The following is a 13,579-nucleotide window of genomic DNA, read 5'->3' on the forward strand; positions in this document are numbered from 1 at the left end:
TGGGACGCCAATGCAATTGGCGATGTATCCATCGCCTCCGCCAAGGCACTGCAGATGCCCGCTCGCGGGGGACGCTCGCAGGTGTTTTGGACCTCTCTGACGGAGCAGATGGCCCAGAGCTCGCAGCCACGGAGGCTTGCTCGCTGTTCTTGCTAGGTGGCGGAACAGCGCAGGCTGCTTCCGCTGAGAGGGCTGATGGCTTTATCACCGGTCCACTCCGCGTGATCCAAACGGTTGCCGAGAACAGCTGCGCCAATGACCTATGCCGGGACCCGTGGCGGGGACACATCGGCGTACGAAGTTCCTTGCACAAATGAGAGCGGCTTTCCCGCCCATTTAAAAGAAATGACTTTTTTCACTTTGAGGGTTATGACCTTCTTCTTCCATGATAGACAAGACCTAGATTATGCCGGGTGCCCAACGTCGCAGTTTGCGCAGCGGTTTCTGCTATAGCAGTTATCGGAAGGATGTTCGTGCGAAGCGTATTTTGCACAGGTGAGGCGGCCTAGGCAGCTCTGAGAGCAGTGGCCGAATCGTTGGAATTTGAAGCAGCAGCGTGGGTTGGGTATGTAGCATGCAACATGAATTTTCACATAGCCTGTTTCGATGTACGCGGGTAGTGTGCTCGTGCCGAAAGTCAAGATGAGGTGTTTAGTTGGGATTCATTTATCATCTAGCCTGATACTAATTCTCTCTACATTTGTCAGATGGTGTTCTTTCCAGCCCGCAAGGAGTTCGGATTCATGCAAGTCTAGAAGATATTGATCAGGTATAACACCATGTGTGCTGTTCAGAGAACGATGCGGCTTACTGTCATTTCAGTGCGTTCTAGTGCACGTTAAAGAACCCCAGGTGGTCAAAATGAATCCGGAGCCCTCCACTACGGCTTGCCTCATAATCAGAACAGGTTTTGGCACGTAAAACCCCAGAAAGAAAGAGGAGTGTTTCCACAGACCACTTCTGGTACTGATGTTTGTCCCGGAATTCCTTCAAGAAATCACCGCTGGCCATTTTCGTGACCTTGTAACTGGGGCCTAGTTTTTCAGCAAGGAACTTCGCAACCGCAAATGGTGTTCTTCTTTCTGGGGTTTTACGTGCCAAAACCAGTTCTGATTATGAGGCACGCCGTAGTGGAGGGCTCCGTATTAATTTTGACCACCTGGGGTTCTTTAACGTGCACTACAACGCAAGCACATGGGCGTTTTTGCATTTCGCCTCCATCGAAATGCGGCCGCCGCGGCCGGGATTCGATCCCGCGACCTCGTGCTCAGCAGCGCAACGCCTTAGCTGACTGAGCCACCCCGGCGGGTGCAAATGGTGACATTGTTCTTGCAGTATTTTCAGAATTTTCGCAGTGTGGGATGTGGTACTTTGAATAGACATTTTTGGGCTGGATGAAACATTTCAGAGAGTCAACGGTGTGCCCTCTTTTCGAAAGAGGGCGATCAGACAATTTGGGAAAGAGCTGAAAGCCTCAATGAATTGATTATATTTCAACAGTTATGCCAGCTGCCCACCACCGAGTACAACAAAGAGACGCTACGAGACCCGAAGGAATCGCGGACGCTGTTGTACATAGCTACTATAACCTAATATAGTATACCCAACGTTGGATAGACTACACCAGGTTAACCCTTGCTGCCTGGAAGGTCGGAAGTAAAATGAAGTGTGAAGAAAAAAAAGAGAAATTGAAAGTGAGTGAGAAAGACGAAGGTTGGAGAGGTAGGTAGGTAGGTAGTAAACTTCACTGAGGTCCTGAAGAAGTCACCCCCCCCCCCCATTTTTATGGAGGGAGGACCGCGGGCCACTCCCACATCGGGACGGGAAGGCTAAGCCTCACCGCCGCATCGTGGGCCTTCTGGACTGTCTGGGGTTGATGGAACCAGTCGTGACTCTTAATCAGTGAATAAATGGTGTCTTGCGAGATCCCTTGATCCGTGTGGTGCTGTAAAGAGGGGCCCTCCCGGAGCATGTGGTTCAAATCTCTGTACCCGCCGCAGTCGGGACACGAAAGGGAGACCTCCGCGAAACGACTATATATCGAGAGGCTGGGATACGAGTGCGCTTGTAATAACCTAAGCGTACCCAATTGAGGCTCGAGAGAGAGACTGAAAAAGGCTACTACCGATTTCCCCGTGGTGGGTCAGTCCGAGGGCGCCGTCTACGTGAAGCGGAGGCCAAAGGTGTGTGTTGCCTCCACCGAGGGGCCTTAATGGCCATAACTATCAGGATTGGCTAAACCTCCAAGATTACCTTTTTGCCGGACACGGCTAAGCCATGCACGGTTAAAAGCGGGAAGGTCCAACGCTCATATGCTCGGGTCCGTGGTGTTGCAACAAATCAAACGCCGGTTGACGCAGATTCCCTTGTGGGGTCCGAGCCGCTAGGTGTTAAGGAAAGTAAAGCCGCCTATATCGCTCATATGCAAGGTTGTTTGCGCGACGCAGAAGAATATCTAAGGACATGCTACACATATCAGCGTGGCAAGTTAGTGCGCCAATCGAAAGCGTCGATGAAGCTATAGTAATAATCAATACGGAGCCCTATCGCCGATTCATGGACGACCCAGTCGTAGTAGAATACAGCTTTAACTTACGGGAAGGTTTCAACAAGGCGCGGGAATCATAAGGTGATACATTGAGTAAGGCTCGGCAGAGGGCCAGCGTTTTTTGCTATAGGACAGGCAGAACCCCTAGAGTTGAGCTGGGTAATCAAGAGCTGAATCGCTTACTCGAAGCATGTTTAGCACTTAAAGCGCAAAATGCCACGTAACACAGGGTGAAGTAGTCATCTGTGACGAGAAGAATAAAAAAATCCGAGGACTCCTAAGCCCTTCTTATGAGTTGTGAATGCGAAAACAATAATGTCCAATTGAACGCCGATGAGTGGTCCTTCGAGTTATGAACTCGCGGGTAAGCGAACGCGTCAAGACGCTTGGCCAACACCTCCTAGATAGCACAAGGCCGGTGCACTTCGATCCGTGACGTCATGGTACCCTTAACCGACTGCCATGGAATCTAATGGGGACGCTCCCGAATAAGCCCCGCTAATTTTGAGGTCACCGCTTTCGTCACGCCGGGCTTGGCAATGGAAATTTCGGTCCAAGTAGCATGACGGCATCAAGCAGAGTGCACAGGCCTACTACCTAGGAGGCGTTGGCTTGGTGCGTTTTGATTAGGCCTTACCGAGGCGCAGTTGAACGCAGGCGAGAGCTTGCGCGGACAAGGAACGCGCGGATAACACAGGCTTCCGAGAGCGAGAGTGACGTGGCGTCGCGGCGATGCCCTCTCCCCTCACGCAACACCTGGCGCGCTAAAGCAGCGGCAGTTGTCCTATTTCGCCCGCTCCGCTGCGTCGAGGCGCGCTCGTGACGTGGCGTCGCAGCCAATGATAATTTAGGTGTCGCTTTTTGCTTGTTCAGACGACAGATGGTTTTTTTTCGCTCAATGGGCCATTTGATGCTTTCGCGTACAAAAAGGCCTTTAGAGCCCTGACGAGCGCATTAACAAGCCAGACTGTACTAAGATCACCAGGCTACACTAACTAAAAAGTTCGTGATGCTAGCAAGCGAGGCATTTGCGTTGTATTGGGCCGAAAAAAGGATGGAGAGGAGGGAGAGGAGGAGAGGAGGGATGCAGCTCGCAACCTGCGTAATCGAAAAGAGGCGCACAGCGCTATCGAGAAACAGTGCATGTGCCTTGTGCGGGTTACTGAAAAGCTGTCAAGCTACCTTTCCGGGATATAGCTTCACCACTGAGACGGAACACTTCCCTCTCAAACGGCTACACACAATGCCTTACAAAAATGGTCACTTCCTCCGCTGGAGAATCAATGTGCAGCAATAATTGTTCCGTGTACGTTACCAAAATGGGAGTCATAACGCTAACGCTGATGGCTTAAGTCGAGGACCATGTAATCAGCCTCGACAATTCTGATTTCATTTGTATGTCGTTGTTCATGACGCATGATTTTGAATGCCTTCTTTGTTTTGTCATATTCGGTGAGAATATGTTCTGTTGTAAGTCAAATTGATAATTGTGTTTTTGCTGATGATAGGCTATTGTGAAGAGCATTGACATTTGGACAGGGAAAATATGCCTGGCGGAGAAAGGTGACAATGTGTCGCGCTTGCTGGCTGAGCGCCTGCGTTTTCAATCTGTTTCTGACTGACGCTTGCTATTAACCAGAAACTGCAGCACAACCTCAAGAATCAATTTCGCAGCGTTTAGGAAGTGGAAGTGAACATCACGGAAGAACTCGGACTGTTTACCAATCTCAAGAAAACTGAAGGAGAACCGTGCGCATCTGCGAGCATATCAGCGCCATCTCTCCGGACAATGGACACTTCACCGGCGGGACAACCTATTGCGGGTCGCATCCGGGACGAACATGCAGTCAAAAATGACGCCAAGAGCTTCCAAATATCGTGCGGAGAGCGAAGACACTGCGGGTGCTTCAAAACATCTAAATAAGTCACGTGTTTCCAGCGGCGGACGAGATAGCAGCAAGTTATCTGTTTGAAAGCAAGAGCAGCAGAAAAAAGTTCACATTTAATATGCATGAGCTAATGCGGAAAGATAATTTCAAGGTAGTAGCGATAAGAAGACTACAGTGATAACAAATACATAAAGACAAAGAGAGAGAGAGAAAGAGAGAGAGAGAGAGAGAGAGGTTTAAAGGGGTAAAGAATTAAGGCCGTGCCGGCCGCAGTGCAACCGAAGTTTTTAACGAAAATATAGCACGTTTCGGCCCTCGCATGGGCGTCTTGTTCCCAACTGTCCTTGCGTTAAAAACTGTGGTTTTATTATGATTAGCGCAGGGTCGCTTTTTCACCATTTTCAATGTTTCACTCTGACCATACAGGTTTCCATCGAACGTTGAACTTCAGAGAGAGAGAGAGAGAGAGATGAGAAGAGGAAAAAAACTGTATCGCCCCGAGATCTATGAGTGGCGCCCTCTCGCCTGTGACGTCAATAGGGGGACTCCGCGCGCTGCGTGAAGGCAGCTGATGCTCTCTGCTCTAGTTTTTGAAATGCGAGTCTGCAGGTTTTTTGACAATATGTACGGAATGTTCCAGGACACTATTCCCTGCGAAATCTAGCCGAGTAGTCGTCACCACTCTCAGTGTGGATTGCTCCTGTCGTCGTCTGCTAGTCATCAGTGTGTATACGAGCGTGTGCGACGTTGGCTTCTCACCATTGCTGTTACGTTTTCATGACGCACTCACGACTATTTGTCGGCCCTTTCTTGACAATGAACGGCGGGATGTGGCCTTCAGCTACGGTGCCTGCGTTGTAATAGCATGTTTGTATTTTCAGCGCGTGCTGCGTGTTGGGTCGCCTACTCCGTGCACTGTCTCTTGTTGGCTGGTTCTACTGCAGGTGGCGGCGCCAGGTGCGCTGATGACGTTCCGATCATTATAAGCCGTTATCGCTCTTTAGCGCATTATTCACCTGCGTCGAACCATTATGAACGGTGATAAACCGTGCTCCGGCGGTGGCTCGTCTGGCGCGGCGGCGCGGGCCCGTTTCTTGAAAGCGATGTGCGATGCCGACAGAGAGTGCCGACTGCTGGTAGCTTGGCGCGCTGTGATTTCGCCGCTCACTTAAGGCCCGTTTATAGTCCTTCGTTTCCGGCGCGCGGGCCAGCGTCATTTGCGGCCGGTCACGCTACGCCGGTTACGCTGCGCCAGCCGAAACGCTATCTCTAACTCCGACGCGCGCGCCGTTGGCTGTTATCTTCGGAGCATGCGCAGAACGATCCCAAGCCCGCGCGCGCTTTGAACGGCTACCTGCGACCGTCGGCGAAGCAAGGGCGAAGCGGCGTGGGCGGCTTTATTTCGCGCGAAATGCATTTGTGGGTCGGCGCAGTCGACGCGACCAACGCGCGAATGGGTCGCGTATTTACAATTGCTAGTAGGTACAGCGTTTGACCGCTGGCGCCACGCTGCGCCGCTCGCGCGTACCATGTTTGTAGCCGCCGCCGCCGTTGGAACGGAGGAGGCGTTGACGGAGAAAACGCTGGGCTGGTGGAGACTAGCCTGCTGTTGGGATCGGTGGTATTATAAACGCATCACTGTTTTGATGATCCAAATATAATCTCACTATCAGGGAGGGAGCAGTCTACCTGACTGGAGCAGTACTTTTTTTATTTGGGGTGTTGCTACGCTGCGCTCCGCAACACCCCAACGACCGCCGCTTCGCGTCGGCGCCCGGCACCACGGCTGCCGCCGTGGCGCCGGGGTTCAAGCGACCGTGCTGGCAAACAGTGAGAGAAAAAAAGGGGAAAGCGTGATATTAAAAGAAAATGTAGCTAGAGCGGGTTTCGAACCCGCGTACGCAAGATCCCGAAGCGAGCGCCGTAACCACTCAGCCATACAGCCACTTTTTTTTCTTTAATGCATGGAAAATAAAGTGGAAGGTATATTACAGTGCGGACATAGCTACACACTTAAAACTCGGGCAAACACACAGATGCGTCCAACAAGTGCATCCAGTCAGGCGGAGGTTCCTGCACGGCGTACACACTTCTTATATAAGCTGCACTTTCTTGAAAGAATGATCTTGTAGATCGCGGGCTTTCGGCATGGCGATCACACATTCTAGCTCTCCATAGGCTATACAAACCCAGCACTACGAACATGTCATAGGGAGGACCACCACTAATCTTAAACGGTAGGAATCTAATTACGTATGGAGTGATGTCAATGTCCTTTTTAAGCGTCCGTTGGAGAATGTCCCAGAAAAAGATAGCATCTGTACAGTCTATAAAACAGTGATCTATAGTTTCAGCACGTGGACAGAGTCGACAGTTCGTGGACCATGGCACGAAGCAGCCTCTCGCCTTCAACCGGGTTTTAACAGGAAGTGTTTCCGTATGCAATTTAAAGAAAAATGTTTTAGCTCCAGGAGGTATACACATTTTACGGACCCGCCTAAGTACATCCTGATAAGGCTGATTTAAATAAGGTGCACGATACAAAGGATCTGGGAAAATCGAATACACCAGTGCAGCAGAAATTTCTTTTCGACTCGCAGTGAAAATGTCATCATCATCATCATCAGCCTATACTTTATGTCCACTGCAGGACGAAGGCCTCTCCCTGCGATCTCCAATTACCCCTGTCTTGCGCTAGCGTATTCTAACTTGCACCTGCGAATTTCCTAACCTCATCATCCCACCTGACTTTCTGCCGTCCTCGACTGCGCTTCCCTTCTCTTGGTATCCATTCTGTAACCCTAATGGACCACCGGTTATCCATCCTACGCATTACATGGCCGGCCCAGCTCCATTTCTTCCGCTTAATGTCAACTAGAATATCGTCTACCCGCGTTTGTTCTCTGATCCACACCGCTCTCTTCCTGTCTCTTAACGTTACTCCTAAGATTTTTCGTTCCATTGCTCTTTGTGCGGTCCTTAACTTGTTCTCGAGCTTCTTTGTTAACCTCCAAGTTTCTGCCCCGTATGTTAGCACCGGTAGAATGCAATGATTGTACACTTTTCTTTTCAACGACAGTGGTAAGCTCCCAGTCAGGATTTGGCAATGCCTGCCGTATGCACTCCAACCTAATTTTATTCTTCTGTAAATTTCTTTCTCATGATCAGGGTCCCCTGTGAGTAATTGACCTAGATAAACATATTCCTTTACAGATTCTAGAGGCTGACTGGCGATCCTGAATTCTTGTTCCCTTGCCAGGCTATTGAACATTATCTTTGTCTTCTGCATATTCATCTTCAACCCAATTCTTGCACTTTCTCGATGAAGGTCCTCAATCATTTGTTGTAATTCCTCTCCATTGTTGCTCAATAGGACAATGTCATCTGCAAATCTTCAACCCAATTCTTGCACTTTCTCGATGAAGGTCCTCAATCATTTGTTGTAATTCCTCTCCATTGTTGCTCAATAGGACAATGTCATCTGCAAACCGAAGGTTGCTGAGATATTCGCCATCGATCCTCACTCCTAATCCTTCGCAGTCTAAGAGCTTGAATACTTCTTCTAAGCATGCAGTGAATAGCATTGGAGAGATTGTGTCTCCTTGCCTGACCCCTTTCTTGATAGGTATCTTTCTACTTTTCTTGTGGAGAACCAAGGTAGCTGTGGAATCCTTGTAGATATTTGCCAAGATATTCACGTATGCCTCCTCCACTCCTTGATTACGCAATGCCTCTATGACTGCTGATATCTCTACTGAATCGAATGCCTTTTCATAATCTATGAAAGCCATATAGAGAGGTTGATTGTACTCCGCAGATTTCTCGATTACCTGATTGATGGCATGAATATGGTCCATCGTAGAATATCCCTTCCTGAAGCCAGCCTGTTCTCTTGGTTGACTGAAGTCAAGTGTTGTCCTGATTCTATTGGAAATTATCTTGGTGAATATTTTATACAACACTGAAAGCAAGCTAATGGGTCTGTAATTCTTCAATTCTTTAACGTCTCCCTTCTTATGGATAAGTATAATGTTGGCGTTCTTCCAGCTCTCTGGTACACTTGAAGTTGTGAGGCATTGCGTATAAAGGGCCGCAAGCTTTTCAAGCATGATATCTCCTCCATCTTTGATTAAATCTACTGTTATTCCATCTTCTCCAGGCGCTTTTCCCCTGGTCATGTCTTTCAAGGCCCTTCTAACTTCATCGCTAGTTATAGAAGGAGCTTCTGTATCCGGTTCATCACTATTTCGAATGGAAGAAGCTTGGTTGTTTTGGCTACTGTACAGGTCAGTATAGAATTCTTCTGCTGCTTTTACTATGTCATCGAAATTGCTGATGATATTACCATGCTTATCTTTCAGTGCATACATCTTGCCTTGTCCTATGCCTAGTTTTCTTCTTACTGATTTCATGCTGCGTCCATATTTTACGGCTTCCTCAATTTTTCCCACGTTATAATTTCGAATATCCCTTACTTTCTTCTTGTTGATCAGTTTTGACAGTTCAGCGAATTCTATCTGATCTCTCGAGTTGGACACTTTCATGTTTTGTCGTTTCTTTATTAGGTCCTTTGTTTCTTGGGAGAGCTTCCCTACAGGTTGCTTTGGTGCCTTACCTCCCACTTCAATTGCTGCTTCTGAGATCAGCCTAGTTACGGTTTCATTCATTAGCTCTATGTTATCTTCATCTTGCTGTTCTAAAGCTGCATATTTGTTTGCGAGCACCAGCCTGAATTGGTCTGCTTTTACCCTTACTGCCTCTAGGTTGGCCTGTTTCCTCTTGACTAATTTCACTCTCTCTCTCTTCAAATTGAGAGAAATCCTAGACCTCACTAACCTATGGTCACTGCACTTAACCTTACCTAACACTTCTACATCCTGCACTATGCTTGGATCGGCAGAGAGTATGAAATCTATTTCATTCCTTGTTTCTCCATTAGGGCATTTCCAGGTCCACTTCCTGTTGCTGCGCTTCCTGAAGAAGGTATTCATTATTCGGAGCCTATTCCTTTCCGCGAATTCTACTAACATCTCTCCTCTTGCATTCCTAGAATCGATGCCGTAGTTGCCAATGGCTTGCTCACCAACCTGCTTTTTCCCCACTTTTGCATTGAAGTCGCCCATGACTAAAGTATACTGAGTTTGCACCTTTCTTATTGCTAGTTCAACATCTTCATAAAACTGTTCTATTTCTTCATCATCGTGACTAGAGGTTGGCTTGTACTACCTTCATTTTGTACCTCCTATTCAGCTTTATTACGACGACTGCTACCCTTTCATTAATGCTGTAGAATTCATCAATGTTGCCCGCTACGTTGTTATGCACTAGAAATCCTACCCAGGATTCTTTCTTATCTGGAAGACCTCTGTAGCAGAGGACGTGGCCGTTAGTCAGTACTGTGTAAGCCTCACCAGTTCTTCTAACCTCACTAAGGCCAATAATATCCCAGGAAATGCCTGATAATTCTTCAAATAGTCCTGCTAAGCTAGCCTCACTCGAGAGGGTGCGCGTGTTGAACGTTGCCAGGTTCAGTTTCCATTGGCGGCCTGCCTTGACCCAGAGATTCTTAGCACCCTCTGCCGCGTAGCAGGTCTGACCGCCGCCTTGGTCAGGTGCTCCGCAGCCACTGGGAACTGAGGGCCATGGGTTAATTGTCGGAGTCATGAGGGAGGTAGTGGCCGAATACTGCACCAGGGAGGCCAATTCCTGTTCTGGTGAGGGAGTGACTTTGATGAAGCTTAGTGGGCCTGCCTAGTTTGGTTGCACCTGAACTAGTATAGCCCCACTAGCTCTCGGCAATATGTTTTTTTTTCTTTGCCGGTGTCAGGCACCACTCCATGCCTGAAAATGTGGTGGAATGGAGGAGGATTCGAACTTACGACCTTCAGATTTGAAGTCGGGTGTTCTACCTCTACTCCACGCCACCGGGAGTGAAAATGTACTCCAGGCTGAATCTAACTTTCAAGAAAAGGAATGAATCCACAACCTCCTTGAGAAAGCCCCAAGGAGCCTGTGTGACATCTTTGGCATCTGATGACACTACTATATCAGGAAGATAATGAGCTAATCGGAGCTGTAACATTTCACGCAAAAAGAGATGATCACTGTCTCGAAAGAAAAACAGACGAGAAACAATTTGCCTGACGAAGAGATGGACTAATCCTAAACCACCTCGTTCAAGAGGGACGAACAGATTATCGCGCCGCATCGATTCGCAACTCGAGCTCCAAATAAATGTTGAAAATACGCGATGCAGTGCCTGAATACGAAGTCTTGAGCAGTGCAGTACTTGCAGCACATACATGAGACGGGAAACTAAAAACACGTTGCACACTTCAGCACGACTGAACATTGACAAATTCCGTCCTCGCCATGAATTCACTTTACTTTGTATTTTCCCTACTTCCCCTGACCAATGACTGTTGCTATTTCTATACTGTGAGAGAGCTACACCTAAATAGCACAGATCATTTTTCCATTGAATGCCTGCGTAAGGTGATGGCATTGTGGCCCATAGTCCAAACCAAAAACCTGAACTTTTTTCAAAGTTAATGCTGGCACCAGAAGCCGCACAAAATTCTTCTGTAATTGCGAGAGCAGTCTTTACACTCTTTTTATCAGTACAAAAGAAGGCCACGTCGTCTGCATATGCAAGAACCCGAATCTCACTCGACGGCAGTTTAAACCCTTGGAAATTTTCTTCTTTCAGGATGCTCATACAAAGTGGCTCCAAATACAGGCAAAAGAGAAGCAGTGACAAAGGGCATCCTTGTCTTACTGATGATAAAAGCCTAATCGGATCGGAGAGAGAACCATTCACTATCAACCTCATTGAGCCATTAGCATAACATATTTTGACACCTTTAAGGAGCTGGGATCCGATACTTATATGCTCCAGTACACCAAACAGGAACGAGTGATTCACCCTGTCGAACGCCTTAGCCAGATCTAGCTGTACCATTGCTACCTGTCCAATCCCCTCGGCTACACACTCAAGCACAGATCTCGCAACATGAATGTTGGTCTGAATGGACCGACGACCTCTGATGCCACAGGTTTGATGATCACCTACCACAGATCTTATCACGACTTGTAAACGGTTAGCTAATACTTTTGCAAAAATTTTATAATCCACATTGCATAAGGAAATAGGCCGGTATCCGTCCACTTTTTGCAATTTAGTTTCATCATTGCTTTTGGCTATGAGTACAGTGTGCCCTTCATACATTGTGGCAGGTAGGTAACCTACCTCCAAGGCTTCACGGTACACCTGAAGTAATAATGGGGACAAGAGGGAAAGAAAACACTGATAAAATTCGGCAGTAAGGCCATCCGGGCCAGGCGTCTTGCCTTTCGCTAATGAATCTATGCATGCAGTTATCTCATTAATATCAATGTCATCGTTTGTATAATCATAATCGTCCTGATTTAACTGAGGCAGCAGGGATACAAATTTGGTGGCAGACACACATGTATCCAATGGCGTATGGCTTCGAAATAATTTTTGGTAATGTTCAAAAAACGCTTGAGTTATGAGGGTCGGCTCATTAACAACGATTCCGCCATAGTCTATTTCTAGGATTTGTTTAGACAGCGCATGTCGGCGCTCATCACCTAGGGACCTACTGCATGGCTGTTCTTCTAGAAAACGCTGCGCTCGCGCACGCACTAGTGCACCTCTGTATTTTTCTGCGTACAAAACCTGTAACTGCGCCTTGGTGTTATGAATATCATCAATATATTCACCCGGATGTAGACATTCAAGTTCATGTAATTCCTTCAGAAGTCTATACAATTCTTTGTAGTTATGCTTTTGTTCAAAGGCCAATATTGATGATTCTTCGATAGCTATCATTTTAATTTCCTGTTTGATTAATTCCCAAACAGCAAAAAGAGGCAAGTCCTTGCGACATGACAGATGAGCTATAAGCTCAGTAACACGCTTTAGGAAGCAATCGCGCGAAAGGAGTTGGTTATTAAATTTCCACAACTCCCAGCACATACGCCGGCTTTGGTATCGACGGCTACCAAAAGATGCTGAGACTAGGCAATGGTCACTGAAGAACACAGGGTGCACAGTGTAACCATGAATAAGTGATAGGGCGCTAAGCGAAACGTAAATTCGATCAAGCCTTGCATGCGAGATACCTTGGAAATGCGTGTAGCGACACCCTGCTTTTTCATGTTCCCCAATGTCCACAAGCTGATAATCACACATCAGGCGTTGCAACACATCACTACTTGGATCACGTCTCGGCCATACATACAGCCACCCTTCCATGGGTTGCATTTGTGCAAACCATATCATTGCGTTCGAGCGCCCTCGGTGAACGGAACCACCTAGAAACGCGGTACGTGCGAGCGGCGCAGCGTGGCGCCAGCGGTCAAACGCTGTACCTACTAGCAAATGTAGTGTTGCGAATGGGTCAGGAGCCAATTCGGCGCCGGGCATGTCGGGGCGCGCGGAAGCCGCCGCTTACGTTGGCTGCGCCAGTGCGCCAGACTATGGACGGTTTCATCCAGCGCCACCGCGCTCTGGCAACGCTGTGCGCCGGCATCCAGCGCCTTTAGGAAACTTCCGGTAGCCGTTCCTTTTGCTCGTTTTTGCTGGTACTTGTTCGCTCGCGCGCTCTTCCTGCGCATATTCTGTGTTATTTTTCGGGTATATCAATATAAGTGCGACTTGTGGCATTCAGTGTGTTGCGTGACGGCGAGTATAGCTCTTGGAGCATCGGCTGTTTTCATTACGTTTACTCGTCAACGGTGTTTTTCAAATCTGGGAGCCTACCAAGAGCTCCAAGATTTGCTCTGCTCACTTCATCCACGGTACGTTATTACGTGGAGTAGCCGGACTGCTATAATGTTGAATAATAAAAGTGCTACTGCACGATTGTTCTGGCCGTATGTCGTGTAACTCATGCGAGAGCAGCTCGACTCTCGCCCCGAGTTTGCCCGCTCGTACAGTTTCTTGCGTCGGCGTGGATCGCCATGCCACGAACATGAGTTAAAATTATTGTTTAGCGGGTGCCATGCTGCCGCCGTTTTCTTTTAATGTTTTTCGTATCTGGGGCACAAGTGCACTTCTGCAGCTTTACTACCTAGGTACATGTGCGCATTGGTTTATCATGTTGAACGTCCTAAA

The sequence above is a fragment of the Dermacentor silvarum genome, chromosome 1, assembly GCF_013339745.2.
Source record: "Dermacentor silvarum isolate Dsil-2018 chromosome 1, BIME_Dsil_1.4, whole genome shotgun sequence".
NCBI lineage: Eukaryota > Metazoa > Arthropoda > Arachnida > Ixodida > Ixodidae > Dermacentor > Dermacentor silvarum.